The sequence below is a fragment of the Hippichthys cyanospilos genome, chromosome 13 (genome assembly GCF_059441005.1).
Source record: "Hippichthys cyanospilos isolate Australia breed blue-spotted pipefish chromosome 13, RoL_Hcya_1.0, whole genome shotgun sequence".
Taxonomy (NCBI): Eukaryota; Metazoa; Chordata; class Actinopteri; order Syngnathiformes; family Syngnathidae; genus Hippichthys; species Hippichthys cyanospilos.
The window spans coordinates 7,334,970-7,351,229 of record NC_142381.1 but is presented as its reverse complement, the minus strand read 5'-3'; the positions used below and the strand labels follow the sequence as shown (position 1 = coordinate 7,351,229).

Genomic DNA, 16,260 nt, shown 5'->3' with positions numbered 1-16,260 from the left:
ATGCCCCAAACACCACCAACCAACCAAGACATGCAACCTAAAACACCTTGGTCACCTTTTCACAATGTTAACGCTTTGTCCGCCTAATCCCAACCGACCGAGGCCTGATCCCACATCAGCGTCAGTACATTAAAACGATAGGCCATAGGCTGTGCTTTTAAATAGGGACCAGAGAACCATGAATAAAGTGTAGGTGTGCAGGAACATATAGCGAGATGCTTCATTTAGCTTCTCACAGCACCTTGTCTTGAGGGAACAGCTCGTTTGTACGTGTAGGTGTGCGTGCGTGCGTGTGTGTGTGTACGTCCGTGTGGGGGTTCCTGCACATTTTCAACCTGTCCATGTGTGTCCTTTTCTCCTGATTTGGAGAATTGGAGATGGTGTGTTTACAGACTTGATGTGTGGCAATAAGTGAAAGGCACATTTTTGTCCATTAACAAAAAGGTTCGAAAACCTGATTAAAAAAAAAAATGCACCACAAACAATTACAAACTAATTCGTCATTTCAAAAACATGATGCAGTGACGCTTAAAAATAAAGCTTTTTAAACATTGTTGAACCGGATTATTTTCGACTGGGTAGGATTGGGATTCTAAGACTTGGATCTGTTTTCTTAAGCATGTTTTATTTCCAATGTTGTTATTATTTTTTTTTTTTATTTCAAATAGACATCGCTTTTTTAAGACTCTGTTGTCGTTTGGTTGTCAGAAAAATCATTAGAAAAAACCTTGATCATAATTTTCCGAAGTAAAAGCAGATGTTTGCAAATGTCCCATTTTGGTTCACCACAATAATGATTTGTCTGCTTTTACATAAGACTAAAAAGGATCTGTGAATGGGTACCCGCCTTTAAAAGACAGGCCTGAGTGACGAGGACGTGAGTTTGAAAAAGTGTAAATATGATTGGCTATTTACCGGCTTTAGCTTAACTGTGTGTGTGTGTGTGTGTGTGTGTGTGTAGAATGACAGCGTCAATTGAAGTTGTCAGCAGGTCTCCTAAAAATGTTTGTGTTTGCAGTATTTTCTTGTTAAATAAAGCGACTGAAAGAGCACCGGCAGCTGTTTCCGTTATCTCTCTACCCTAACCACTGGTTATGGATTACAATTCATTTTAAGTAGCATGGTAGGCTAAGAATATTTACCTTGGATATGCAGTAGTGTAAGCTAGACAGTTGCACTTTGCAAAAGAAACATCCATTGCACTTTCGCCTCTTTTATTAAGTGTGAAATTGATCCAAACGGTTGACATCTTATCTTTTATGTATTTTTTTCTCCTGGCTGGTGCTTGTTGCTACATGAGCCTGCAGTGCAGTAACAGTCTGGAGATATAGATATATACAGCGCTTTGAGTGGGAAACAAAGTGTTGGTAACTCACCTTATTGGACAGTTGCGAGATAAATTAGTGGTTGTGTAACAAGGGATCATGAATTCATTAAGTTAATGGATAAATCTATGATAGATGAAAGGTAATAAACAGTGCTGTAAGTGTGAAAAAAAAATCCAGTAAATGCATCTATAAAATAATTGTTACAAAAAATGAATGAATGAATTACTGAATGAATAGCATCAATACCACAAAGTGCAAAAGAGAAACGTTAGAAGTTATTGTGTGGGTTCAAGTCCCATCTGTCGTAAAAAGTCCCAATGTGCTCAAGCAGATGTAGGGAACTCCGGTTTCTGGAGAGCCATATCCTGCCTATTCTGTGGATGCCTGACAATGATCCTGATCATTTTTTCTGGTGTGTTGAATGTGAGACACATCAAAAACAGACAGGATATGGTTCTCGAGGAACCGGACTTTCCTACCCATTTGCTAGAGCAAGCCCAGTCCTCAAGAGCCACAATCCAGTTTTCTGTTTCCCGTCAATCAACACACCTGATTCAAATCAGGGTCGGTATCAGAATTCTGCAAAACATACTGATTAGCTAGTTAGTTTGAGTCAGGTGTGCTGGCTGAAGGAAAACAAAAAACAGACTGGGTTATGGCTCTCAAGGACCCTACTTGCTTGCCTCCCCGCACTAGAGGCTAAAACTGAGGTGCTGGGAGGCATATCGGGAAACTTGAAGCACTGGTAATATTAAACAAAATTTACTCGCGTTAGAAAAGTCAGAATGCTTTTGAATGCATCCCAAGTCTCATGCGCATTGCAAGCTGTCCAAACTCCTGTTAGCGGCTAACCCTCAACTTTGTCTACGGTGACCGCATAATTAACATGCGTTTTTGTTTTTATTCTAAGGATCATTTTTATTTTGTGGTGAAAACCCAAATTACTGAAGGAGTCACATAAATATTACAAAGTACAAGAGAGAACTGTAACAAGAGAGGGTTTTACGTGGGCTCATTCGAAGCCCCAGTGCGACATTAAAAAGACCCGTTATGCTAGAGGCTAGAGTTGAGAAACCTTACAGCTGTGTTTCGGATCACTTAAAACACAAGTTGTACAGGGAATGAGGTCACCAGCCATTTTAGTACAAAAAATCTTTGATGCAAATGCACTCCCCGAATAGTGAACATCAAAATAACGAAGGACCACAGGTCTATAGCTCAGGAGAAATATCAGAAGAAAAAAGTGGAATAATTTGTTTCCGTAAATAGTGAGCCGCAAAAAGTTGGCAATAAATAACAAATGCTTTACAGTGAGAATACAATGAAATTAATTCAGCAAACAAAAATGAATGTAATAATGATAAAAAGACTAACACTTCTCTTTGAGTTTAAAAACCTCGACAGAGTAGCACGTTTTAGTCTGCAAGGTTGTTGACAACAGCGCGAGGCCGCCTGGCACTGATTTTTCCATGCTCATGAGGGAGGGTGAACATCAAAACATCATGTGCGTGAAAAAGCTTTTTTGCACGTATGCGCTTCTTTTTGTCAACATAATGGGCTGTTTGGATCCATTTTACAATGCTCATCTCTCGATGGACTCGCTTCTTTGACATCACATGGTTCCACTGAAAGTAAAATGTTTCACTTGATGCTGACAAAAAAACAAATTTTTTGGATGGATTACCAGTATACGCTTTATGTGCACCTACTGCATATTTCATAGTCAGTTTTTTTTTTTTTTTTTTTAAGCCAGAGGCCAGAATTCACCTCCAGTTGTTGCTTGAAATTAACATTGCTGACTTTTGTTCTTTCCAAAACGAATATTCAAAATGTTTTTCAAACTCTCATGCCATATGTTCCACCAACATTCATGGTTTGGGTAAAAAAAGAAAAAAAATAGACGAGGGGGGTGGGGGTGAAAGGCTATAACATAAAATAGTAGGCTATAACTCAGTAGCGCCTCACGAGTGATGATCATTCATGTTGTCATCGGATGTGACGAAGCATACATTGAGATGATGGGCTCATGTGTTGCCAGATACCGTGTGTGTGTGTGTGTGTGTCCCTCACATAATGACACACAAAAGCATCGCTCTTGCTAACAGATATGTTTCTGTTTGCCTTTCAGAACGGTTCAGGGCAACCATTGTCACGTTGGTGTTTCTCCTTCACTCAGGTAGGTTCATCCGCAAAAATGCTTGTTTGATATAATCATAAAAACATTTGTTATTTTTTTGTTGTAGTGAGTTCAGACACGGACCATATTAGGCAAGAAAGTGAAACTACTACTAAAGTGAAAGTCATATTTTTTTCAGCTTTTTAGAACAGTTTAGCTTCATGTAATATTCATATTTTTTTCAACCTAATCAAAAATCTTTTTGACTTTTAACCCTTATTACTATTAATCTGTTTTCCAGCCCTAACTCTCTGTTGAAAAATACTGTAGAAAATTTGCCCAACAAATTGAAACTTCAAAATTAGCTGTATTTTTATTTATTTGTTCTGTTCTAATGTACTGAAAAAATTGTCTAGAAGTTCCGCCAGGAGCTTAACTTTACCTGCCTGTACTTTTCATCTTTAGCTTCAATGTTGATGTCACACACACATGCACACACACACACACACTTATCTAAACGCAGCTGCAGGTATGATGGTGTGTGCAACCTTCGTGGGCGGCTCTTCAAAATAGGCCAACGGAACACTCTGTTCTTCTTTTTCTAACATTCGTCTTATGTGAATCAGTCAGTGCACATTTAGAGATGCCATCAAAAATTTATTACATTTGAGCTGCTCACTGTTACTGTACATGACTGCAATGTTGCCATGGCAATAAGGGAATCGCCTTGATAAAAATGCTGCCAATAATAAGGTTTATTTCTTATGTATTTTTTTTAAACTATCAATACCTAAACATCTAGGCCAAACATAAGTGCCCTTTTCATTCACCAACAAATTCAATTTGACAACACGTATATTTGTTGCTTTTTAGCCATACTGAAGTTTAACAAATTGCAAATTGCACACTTTCTCATAACAAAGTGGGTCAATTTCCCCTAGGCAGGCTGCTGGCAAATATTTAGTGACTAAATACTCAACATTTTTAGTGATGGCATGAATAATATGAGTCTATTTGACAAATTTCAAAATTATTACATTTTTAAAAATATATTCAACTAGTTGAATTGATTGCTTTATTGACAAGTCATGAATACATTCACAACAGAATTTAAATTTAAATGACATTAACACAAAAATATTTTTTTATTACTAACCTAAATTCACAAACCCCCTGCAGTCAGGTCACGGACCACAAGGGGTCTGCAGACCACACTTTGAAAGCCACTGTTCTAAGGGATTCACAAGTTAATAAATCAAAGAGAAATCAACATGTTTCAAATTTGTACGCCACTAGTTGAATTTTTTGGTTGCTTATTTGTGCAGGACATTTTTTCTGGCCTCACTTAAATTCTGAGCAATCTCATTTTGTAGCAACGTACTCTCCTCGAGCTAAAAAGGTTCAATATCACTGCCCGGTAATGATGGCCCGAGGAAATAACTCCAGAAGTCGCTTCAAAATGTTCTGTTCTTTTCAGCCGACATACAAAAGAATATGCAGGCCGGCTTTTTGTGCTGTCTAATAAGCTCACAGATCGCTGTAAGTGTGTTCAAGAATGCATGTCGTAATTGTCACTAGCCAACTTTCTTTGCTCCTTGGAACATGTAGCAGAGGTGTCTGATAACATTTTTTAACAGGGGCAGTCGACGGAATCAATCAAAGAAACGACAAATACGCTGCCTGAGGTTTACGAGACGCTAGTAAAAAGCTGATGGCTGTAGGGGAGAAAGCTCCAATGTGTGTGCTCGTTGATGGTATACCAGCCTGCAGTTACTGGCACCAAGATATATTTCTACAGTAAATTTCCAGACGGCTTGTGAGCCTTCAACGTTGTCTGGAGATGGGAAAACACATCTTTCGCTTTTGGGGGTGGGGGAATAACAGCGTTTCTGCTGTCATCAACATGCTCAATTGGAATGAGTTTGAGGTGAAACAGTGTTCAGTCACACATTTTTTCTGTTGTCTCGGCCCAGAGGTTTGGTGCAAGGCTGTGATATTCGAATAATTGAGCGAGGGATCCGAGCTTGGGGGGTGTCACGATTGGGTCCTTTACACCAAAACCATTTTGGAGAAATTTGGATGTACTATTGGATGTCTTTACCATGTTGTCTGTCTTTTTCAGCCATGGTTCCTTGAGTCTTTTTGGGCAATCTGTCGTGGTAGACACATCCAAACAATTTTTGATGCCATGTGAAACTGATTATTAGTGGCTTTTTTTTCTTTGTTTTTGTTGTTGTTGTTTTTTGGACCTCCAAATAATCCTTCAACTTTGATGCCGTGCTCCATCTATAACATACAGAGAATGCAAAAAGGCAAGGCAATTTAGTGTCATGTGACATTTGGACGAATCAACAGAACAATCCCAGAATTGACTTCAAACTCAAATTAGTGAATGTTCTGTTCAATTCCAGGCAGGAGGGCTTTTGTGACTTCTTCAGACTTCCTGGTATGATAGACATCTCCGCTCAATTTCCCATATATGGAATCAACATTACATTCTAGCCATGAATCTCTATTGGCAGCATTTGAATGCCTTGTGCTTCTTTGTATTCTCTCAACATTGTTAATTGGTTGCAAGTCTCACGGTGATGTGACGGTGGTGTTAATGCACGAAGCAGGAAGTGCGCTAAAAGCCGGTGTTAGAGCCACTGACGAGAGTTCCCAGCAGTAAGTTAGGAGTGAACATGCAAGGGGAAGAAACGATCGATCTCATTGATCGGACACAGTGGAATTACGGCTCATGTCCTTCCTTTTTTTACCTCTCCTTCTCTCTCTTGACTCTTTAACAGTGACTCTTCTCACCAATGACTCAGAAAGAAACTACTGATGCCGCTTGTAATCTTTGTGCCGCCTGACAAAGTGGTACACACATTTTGTTGGCTTTGAGAAAATCGTAAGACAAACCCGAGTGAAAAAAAAACAAAAAAAACAAAATGTCACACTTGGACAAAAAAGTAATGCAGTATGTATGTGTGCAATATGCAAGAGAAAACGTGCACATTGTTTCAAAACATTTACACTTTGTCCCAACATTGCTGTATAGTGTCACAAAAATATATATTATGCAGGGGATGTGGGCACTTGTCAAATTCAATGATTTACTGTTACCATCTGACAATGTATTGTGCCCCAAAAAAGCATTTACAGTAAAATTCAGCAATGTGATGGGCAACAAGCTACTACAACATACTGTCCCAAAAAAAGTGAGCTACAGTGGTGACTTGAGATACAAGATCATCTTATTTGGTGACCATGTTCTTAACTCAAATCACTTGCATCTCAAAACATCTTTCCCCCAGTGATTCACGAAATGTATTAAACGCCATTGATCCATCCCAGTCTTCCCTACAAAAAAGTATTCGTTGGCCTCATGTATATTATATTTTGCCCTTAAAACAACAGACGCTAACGAAAGGCTATAGGTGATGTGTCATTCGTTGTCTGTGATATCCTTTGTGTCTTTTCCCAGTGAACCCCTCCTATTGCTTGACATACTTTCCTACCCAAGAAAAAGAGTCGCGTTTGACAGCTGGGATGAGAATGTTTGACAAATGACTGACGTGTGGGAGAGGCGGGGAGATTATCAGAAGGAATAATCCCAATACTTCTGAAGACTCAGTTTTGCCGGGTGGAGGGCGGTATTTCTCTAAGGGAACGAGTTGTCAAGTGATGCAAAGACTGCAAGTCACCCCGATACTTGAGATACTGTTGATATAGTACAACATCTTCATTGGTTTTGAAAAAGATAAAGCAAGAAACCAAAGGAAAAAAAAAGTTCACCTGAAGCCTACTGTTTAGGACAGTGGTGAAAGTATATGCGTGTGTCTCTATGTCTATATTATACTGCTATCAGAAGACATGACCCAAAAATATTACCTCAAGGTTTAGGTGTTACTTCAAACACGAAGTTGCTTTACCTTTAGTGGATTTCGGCCAAATTTGAAAGATAAAGATTGGTAAATTTGAACATCAAAGTCATTTCACAGTGCTGATGTGTTTGTCAATGTTGATTTGCCCTCAAGTGATGACTTCTTTTTGGTAAACAATTGGCCAAAAATCAAACTAATTGTGACAAAAGCGCCAAATTAAGTGGCATTATTTGCTGAAACGTCCTGATTGGATTGACTGCGGTGAAAATCAGTGGCTTTTTAAATGAGACATAAGCGCTTCCCAGATATCTTGGGTCTCAAAAGCCATCACTCTGTGTCTCATTTCCTGTCGTATCGATGTCTTTAAGTGAGCTTCCCCAAGCGGCTGCAGTGGCAGGATTCTTTCATATGGATTGCTGTCAGTGTTTTAGAATACAGCTGATGAAAAGACCTCAACATTAGTACAAATTGGGCTGTGTTTATACTGCAGTTGAATATCTTTTTCTGCAGTCTGAACAGTGTTTTTTTTTCTGTATTTATTTGTTGTTAGTTTATTTATTCTACAAATGGGCCTTTTTCGTATGTGGAAATACATTGCGATGGGTCTTTACTTCATTCATACAAATCCAACCTATACTAATTAAAACTACCATTATTGGCCCAGAGTAATAGCATTTTGACATCCAAAACACTAAATGTAAACTGTTATAGTTTCTCATATGAACGTTGCTATGAATTGAATTTGGTGAACAAAAGATATTTCTTTGGTAAATGAAAACTAAATGTGTTTATTATCGGGGATAATATATATTCATCTCTCTAAATTATGCTATAATGTTTCATAAATACAACCCTTTTGGTCACAAAAGTAAAATGTTTGTGGCATAAAAACTTTGTTTCTTTGTTTCCAAGGTACTGTACAATCACTCAAATATCTATCAAATATCTAAAACTGGCCCGAAAAGTATAAAACGTTTGCCAATAACGCTCCATTTTCTGACAAAATTCTTTGTACACAGAAATATTGTTGTTCTGGAACAATATTGTAAGGCTTACAGGCATTGTTGCAAAAGCAGAAATGCAATTGGTTACTCAATGCTACAGGAACAAAAAATTAAAACAAAAAAACTCAAGTAAAATGGATCTGTTGATGATGCTTGCCCAAATGTGTCATTCTGAAGTAAATAGGTGTGCGTATGTGATGTATCAATGATTGACTGGATGAAAGCAACACACTGTGATTATTTCACATCTTACTAGTTTTTTTAAAGCTGCACTCTCAATGAACGAGCAATATCCCTCATTGATTTTTGGCTCTCGGAAACATCAGCAACCATTATACACACCACTTCCCAGCTGGGAGTGTTAAGATTGGTCATCCTGCATCCAGTTTAATGGTCAGTCAAAAATAAAGAAGGAAAGGGATGAATTAACAAAGAATATATGAAACGGAGGAAATGAGGAAAGAAGGAAAGGATAGACAGAAGAAAGAAATTATGGGAGGAAAGAGATGCATGGATGGATGGACGAAAGGAAAGATAGAAGGAAAAAAGGAAGGGTGGAAAGCAAAAAATTGTTTCTTTTTGAGTTTGAACTTGCGTTTTAAATAAATATGCAGAGAGCGCCCCGGTTGGCCAAGGCCGAGGGTATCTTGTCCGAGCATTACAGAAGACGCTCTTACCAGTGTGCTGCAGCGTGAAGGCAGACTGACTGCAGTCATTACTCAGAAAAACGACTCAGTGAAACAGTAGCTGCCTCGCTATGGCTTGCATCACACACTTATTTTTTTCCCACCACAATTACTAGTCGAGGTCACCAAGACCCTTTTTCTTCCGACCCATAGAGAAGACTTTCAAATTGAGCCTGCATCATACGTTGCTAGGTAAAATTCAAGACCATTCAAGGATTGAAGAGGACCTGCAATGACTTGAAAATTCATCTCCTAAATCAATTTGGACATACCAACATGATTTTTTTTTAAGTGACACATCATTCCGGACTGATATGAAATCAAAAAGTGAACACTGAAGTGAGTTTGACTGAGCAATATAAAATTTGAAATTTCTAATTAGAAATGTCTATCATGAGTAGTTCTTCGTGAAAAAAATGCCACAGAACCCACAAATGCATTGCTTAAAGGGACAGTGTGTAAGATTTAGACAATTTTTCATTCAAAAGGAATATATCAAATTATTGTAAATGTACAAAACTTGCAAGTTAATGTGTTCTTAATGACCAATAATATTTTTTAAATATGATCATAGGTTTAGTTATAATGAAAGGATATTACATGGAGGGTGGCACTTCTCCAGAGGCGGCCATGTTTGTTATAGCTACAGACAATGGTAAATGCAGTATCTGCAGCACCTCCTGCTGGCCATTTTAATTTGAAGCAGTTATTTTAGGGCCATTTGATCATTCAAGGGTCCTTAAAATATAACGCCATATGTGAAGTTTGTGTATTCAGCAATTCAGTAAACCTGAAATGTAAACCAGTTAAATTTTTGTCATTGTGGGTCGAAAATGTCAGTGAAGTTTGATGACTTACCATATATTTTTATGGCTTCCAGAATTTCACAACTGGCTGCGCTTTGCGGTAAATACAAAATCCGTATTAAGAGAAAATAAACTCACAGATTTGTCGATGTGACATTACTGTGATCTGATTGCACGCGGTATGCTCTGCATCCATGAAAAGAAAATGGAAAAGCAGTAAAATAACCTTCAATAAATCCACAGTCATGATGTTTAAATAACAATAGTAAAAAACATGAAATAAATAATAGGGCCCATGCTGAAATGGGCTTCCATTTTTTTTCTTTTACTTTTTTGCCTACCGTGAGGCCAGAGCACCCTTTGGAATTATGGTTTCATTAAGATGAAAGCCCGTCAGAAGACTATGAATCATCCTAACGATGCGTCGCTGCTGTGTTCTGGGAACACACAAAAATAAAAGAAAACATGAAAAAAAAATGAATAAATGGAGGAAAACAGGGTAGCAGCGAGGGTAAAAATCATCCACTCGCTGTTTTGCTCATAAAACTTTTCTCATCGCGGCCTCGCCGCAGGAGGGCCACGTTGGCCATCATGAATCAAGTACCTTCTACATCTTGCAAAAATACTTATTCATATATATTTCCAATATAAGCATATATGTATATATTTACAATATTTCTCATCACACTGTACACATTACAATAAATCTCTTTGAATCTTTGTATTTGGGTGATTCAGGTGCTGCATTTACCATTGTCCGTAGCTATAACAGACATGGCCGCCTCCGGAGAAGTGCAACCCCCCCATGTAATATATTATAATAAATAGAACTATAATTATATTTAAAATATACTGTTGAAGACATTCATTTGCAGGTTTTTTAAATTTACGATCATTTAATTTCTTTTGATGATTGAAAAATGGTCTAAATCTTACACACTGTCCCTTTAAGGTCTTCATACCCCAGTTGCCAAAAACTTTGAATTGTTATCAAAGTTTATGAAAGATAAATGTACCAACATTTTAGACGTTTTCTGAAAATGAAGGATTTTAACTTGGCATAATTGAAATTGCTGTAACCTCAACATTTTTGAGCTACTGCGACTAAAGGGAATTAAGGGAATCATCATCTTATCTAATCGCATGCATGCATTTTTGTTCTATATCTGACAAATGTACCATATGTGTATCTTTTTATTGATAGAATCATCTCACTGTACCTCCAAGATCAAATTCAGGAGACCACAAAAACGGCAAGTTTGTTTGACCATTACCGCTGCATCTTGAAAGAATAAAAAGCCATTTTAAATAATTTTAAAATACTTTAAAAAAAAAATGTAAAAAATGACATCCCTACATTTTGGCTGATCAATATTAAACACTTTTGAAAAAAAAAAAAAAAAAATAGTGGGGGTTGAACAAACAAGTTTTTAAAATACTTTAGCGAGAAATGATTGACGTTTTGATCCCATTGATGATTGTTTATGTTCTTTTTTATGATTGGGTATCGCATATTTTAATATGTTGTAATTTATTTCATTTGTCAAAGTTAACTTTGACGTAAACAAACGCAAGGCGACCTTGTGAATCAAACAAGCCGGACAAGAGCATGTTTGTTTGTTTGTTTGTTTGTTTCAACTTCTTCCGAGTCATTTTGAAAGAAACGTCCAATAAAATCAATGACTCACATCGCATAACAGGAGAGGGAATCAATGCCTTTCCTATTATGATGAAAAGTGGTGCAAAAGACCCCATCGACTTGGAGTCACGCCCCTGCCATCGATTGGTGTGTGGGTATGGGGGAGTGATTTAGTTTTGTTCCAAAGCAAGCTTTTCAGCCCATTACGCTCCATTCACCTCCTTTTGGCCACCTCCATCATCATTAACACCTGCCCGGTCATTACATTAAGCGGACAGATAATAGGAGCCAGATTATGGAGTCCATCATTTTTCTTCTGCATTACGCAGTCTAACGATTCGTGCTGGTAGAATAAGGGTTACGCAGGGTCAATGGGCCGATAGGTCAAAGAGGTGGCAAGAACGGGAAAAACGCTTGGCAGCGTGCGATATTGTGGTGAAGCCTTCACCCGTGACACCAACTGCAAAGCAGAACACCTCACTGGTAAATGAGGCCTGAGTCCAATAGAACCAAGCGCATCATCGTGTCGCTGCTCGAGGGCACGACATGCACAAAATGAACACACGCGCCGATCGGATGTCGATGTGCTGTGCCCAGCTTCTCCCAGCATTTCTTTGAAGATGGAGTCAGGCGTTCAGTCGGGCTGTGTTCTGGGAACGCCGATCCCCAAATTGCTCTGCTTTATTTCAGACTGGCAACGATTCAGTGGTGCACTCCACTTTTTGTACTAAGTCATCAAAGTGAGCCTAACATTGCATGAAATGGATTGATGGCGTGATGGACTGTAAATTGTCCCAAAGAAAATAACACAACTAATGAGTTGAAGTTAATGTTTTGGGGTTTTGATTTTTTTGTATCTTTTATGACATAGAACACCTTCAGTGCTTCTTTGTAAAGCAACATTACGCCACAAGCGAAGTAGCAGAAGAATAAATGAGTGCGACCTTATAAATAAATCCAAGCAACCCCATCATACATCTTATTACAACATTTCTATATCATTACACAACTATGAGCCTATTAAATTAAGCAATTTGCCGCCAGCTTTCCCTTTGGCTCAGGGTGGGTTGGGGGGACTTCACTGCAGCTTCTGCGTTACCTTAAGACTGTCATCATTAATTTAGACCTCTCATCTTTGTGCAAAGTAACTTTTTATCCCTCTCAATTCTCCAATTTGGGAGTGTAGTGGATCTTTGCCGTCTGTGGAAAAAAATTGAGATATTTGAAGCATTTACCTGCCAAGTCATGGATGGGGAAAATACTTTGATATATATTCTTGATTTTAACAGCAGTAGAACGGCTCATTAGACTGACTAATATAGTGGGGTTTAAAGTGGAGTTATTAAAGTGTCATTTATTTATACATGTGTTTATTTGTTATTGTTTTTTTAACATTTATTAACATTTGAATTAGCAAGGACAGCGCCTTTTTCCACAAAACAACGTGTGGAATACAAATGTTATTCTATTCTTTACTGTATTTTGATGTATTGACTTAACAAAAACTGAAATATAAGACTAGTTACTACTTGCAGTGTTTAACGTTCAACACATAAACGGACTTTGTTTCTGAGTTTGAAATTTCCAACTGCATTTGCTTCTGTTCCTGATGTCATCTTTTTTCATGTGATTACATCACTGTTATATAAAATGTGATGTCTGATAAACGTAGATACACCAATCTATTTGCCATCTGTTTAGAAAACACTGTCCTAATGTTGAAGTCATATGCGGGTCATTAGTGGGATGTTTTTGGTGGATTCAACGTGTTTTTCTGTGTCGGCCTGTCGTAACATTTCATCATACTATTAACTTGTGAATCAGCGCATGGCAAGAAGTACAATGTCTGTCTAGACGGATGCGCGATGGTTGACAATGTCGGCATTGCACATTACTGTGTCAAAGTGCCAGGGTTTGATGTGTGTCGGAGTTCAATGTGAACAGAAATGATAGCGGTTTGCATTGTTTCCATTTGTATGTCTTACTCCTGTAGAGAGCTTTCCAGTTGGCTTTATCTATCAGTGAAGAATGGTATGGAGGGATTATTAGGTTTCATGCTCGTGCAGAAGGCACTCAATAGTCAGCATGTTTGTTGCGGTGTAAAGCTGATGCCACAGGGGTAGGCGTTGAAAACATTTGACCACCGTTGAACTGGTAAACATATTTCTCAAAAGTTATGTTTTGATAGCCGTGAACGTATTCTGCTTGAAAATAAAAATAAAATTGCTACACCATGTCCTCTTTAATTGCAGCTAGTGTGGCTTTACTAGCAAACTGACCCTAATGTAACATCAAAGTCTAGTGGACACTCAATGCAAATAATGAATGTAAATTGTGTGCTGCTCTTTGTTGTGGCCCCCAGATTGATTTGCAGGTTGGTAAATCAAGGAACCTTTACTGCGTTGCGATCGATGCGTTCTTCGTCCGTAACGCATCTCTGCCAAAATGGCAACCGACTGTCTCAAAGAGAAGAACAGCAGACACGTCAGGAAATGAATTAGGGCCCTCTTCCACATGGACTTTTTTTTCCTCTAGTATATCATCCCACGGTCGGTTGGAGTCGCTTAAGATTGTCCGTGAGGAAAGGTCAAGCTTAAGAGATTGCATTTGTCACAGCTGGGATCCCCGGCTAAATGACTACAGCATCTCGTCGACGTGCAGCCAATTGAATGAAAGTGCTGACATTTTGATGTGTATTTAGCCTCAACTGACAGAAGTTTGGAGATCATGTTAAATAACAAACATCATCGCCGCTAATGGTCTCTCGAGCAGTCAGTGCCCTTGTGTGTGTATGTCCTTGGATGCTTATGTTGGTGCGCCAAGAAATGGTAATCAATCGTATAGCTAGACAATTTGTCCAGTCTGCACTGTATGCTTTTTTCCTTTGTATTTGTGGTTATTGTTGCTTGTAAAATTGATACATTTTCAGGATGAAGCCAAAGGCAGTCTGTTGCTCAAGGCAATGAAAACTGATTTTCAGCAAGGACAAAAGCAAATGAACAAGTTTGAACGCCTCCTGTGTCATAATGATAAAGCCCTTTCCCCTAAGTGACATTTAGTGCATCCGACAGAATAGAAATAACTCAGCTCACTTATTTCCACGTCTAAAGTCATAACCTTGAATCACGCCTGCTGTTGCCAATTAAAAGGACACAAGTATCTGGTCAACGAGGTTTAGCTATGAGACGGATGCTTTAATTGAACTGACCTACTCTGTCTATAACCCTTGTACATTTATTAGTGGGTACTCTCATTTGTATTGTTAATGAATTAATAATGTACAAACGATTGCAATAAGATGCATTAACACTGATGGAATTCTCACATTAACAACCTTGGGCATTAAAGTCCATTTAGGGATGCAACTAAGATACTGGTATTTTATTAAGTGACACTTTTTTTTTTTTTGATTCATCAAGATGAAAAAAATAGTTGAATTCCCGTCCCTTTATTCAAAAACAACACTTGCTTGATCAAATTAGCTGCACAGAAAATGCTCAAACAAATGAATCAGGGTTTAGATATTGGTTTGTTTCATATTGTCAAAACATGAAAAAAAATTATCATTGTTTTTTAAAATAAAATATTTTTCTTTTTATTTTGATTAAGCACAAACATAGCCATTTTTTATAAGAAGCAACAGAAACTAAATAATATTTATTCTTGAGAATCTGAAATTCTGAGCAGGACATTCATAAATTTAAAAGGGAATCCAAAATAGTCATTGATTGTTGAAAATGCTAATTATTACAATTAAATATTTTGCCAGTTTATTTATTGCCATTTATTGTTGCACCCTTAATTTTGAGCTTTCCTCGGAATTGCTCCTTAAATAAAAACACAAACATATAGGTATTATTAAAAACAATTGTAGATGTCAGCATTCGCTCAGTTGATGATGGAACAAAACTGCTTATGGGAAGAGGAAATGTGACCTGAAAAAAAGTCAGTTATTTGCCACACAAGTAGACATTTACAGCGCTACTTAAACCAAGACTAACTCATGATACCATCGTCATTATTGCCATATATGCCATATTTGTGCATTATATTGTGACATAAGTACAACTCATGCCATTTTTTTTTTGTTGCTTTGGCCTTGAAGTACAGGTATCATGTGCTACATAACACATGGACGATTTATCTTAGGGATTCTCAATGTCTGGAAACCAGTATCCCATTAGCACCATCGCCAGCACCCATGAAATTGAAGTTTCATTAGACTGACTCTGAAGAGGTGATAAAAAAAAAAAAAAGAAATTGTAAATTGTGGACACATTTGCACAGTGGTCACTTTTTTATTCTGAGGATGATTGGTCCTCATAGGAAGTACAAGGTTAAAGTAATGGCTTGTTTGTCATCACTCAGGTTCTGCTTGACCAATGGCAGACTTGACCCTCCAAATCTAACCGCACATATATTGTAAAGCACAAAGACTCACCATATGCCAATGCTGAGACAGAATCAACAAATAAGATCTACAGGAGAATAGACATAGGTCAGATATGTACTTTAACATTACCTTACAAATAGTGGTGCTCCTTCCTCCAAGGGCACTTTTAGAGACACGTTATTCGTAATCCATCCAATCATCTCACAGAAGGTATGATATTATCATAATTCATCGTATTTATTGGTGTAGACAAGCAGACATGTCATGTCTTCCAGCATGATGCTTAGGTCCAAAGGGGTGAAGACAATGACCTCCTCCTTACCAAGAAGGTAAAAAAAAAAAAAAAAGACGGTGGTTCTCTTCTAATCATTTCCAAATAGTTGGCTTGTTGAGTCAACTCTACAAGCGGCCAATCATAT

At 37.9% G+C, this 16,260-nt stretch overlaps 1 protein-coding gene across 2 annotated transcripts in view; it reads left to right on the top strand.

Annotated features, from left to right (window-relative positions):
* Window positions 1–16,260, top strand: part of LOC148413670 (leucine-rich repeat and immunoglobulin-like domain-containing nogo receptor-interacting protein 2) — a 169,985-nt gene that overhangs the window by 29,725 nt on the left and 124,000 nt on the right. For both annotated transcript variants that reach the window (XM_088431477.1, XM_088431478.1), the window contains exon 2: window positions 3,457–3,504. The gene's annotated coding sequence lies outside the window, so the exon portion shown is untranslated. The remainder of the gene's footprint in view (window positions 1–3,456; window positions 3,505–16,260) is intronic.